Raw genomic sequence first — 306 nt, 5'->3', positions numbered from 1 at the left:
GACAAAACCCTTAACAAAACATATGTAGGACTCACGGGCATATCATGCACACAATAATCATGGCAAAAATGACAAAAGTGCTAAACGGAGTAGCAGATCTGACAATTAACTCAAGTAGCCCTCTTCTAACAGCATTTCGGGCATCAATATGAACTCAAATGAAAATGATGCAATGGAATGAAATGATGTAATCTCTGAGATGAAAATTTTGATACCCTATATGCATGAATCGGAGCTACGGGTGCAAAGTTACGGGGCCTCGAACATGAGCACTTGGACTGAAAATTCCGAGGACTTAGAAGAATT

The sequence above is a fragment of the Triticum urartu genome, chromosome 1 (assembly GCF_003073215.2).
Source record: "Triticum urartu cultivar G1812 chromosome 1, Tu2.1, whole genome shotgun sequence".
Taxonomy (NCBI): Eukaryota; Viridiplantae; Streptophyta; class Magnoliopsida; order Poales; family Poaceae; genus Triticum; species Triticum urartu.
This window is presented reverse-complemented; position numbering follows the sequence as displayed.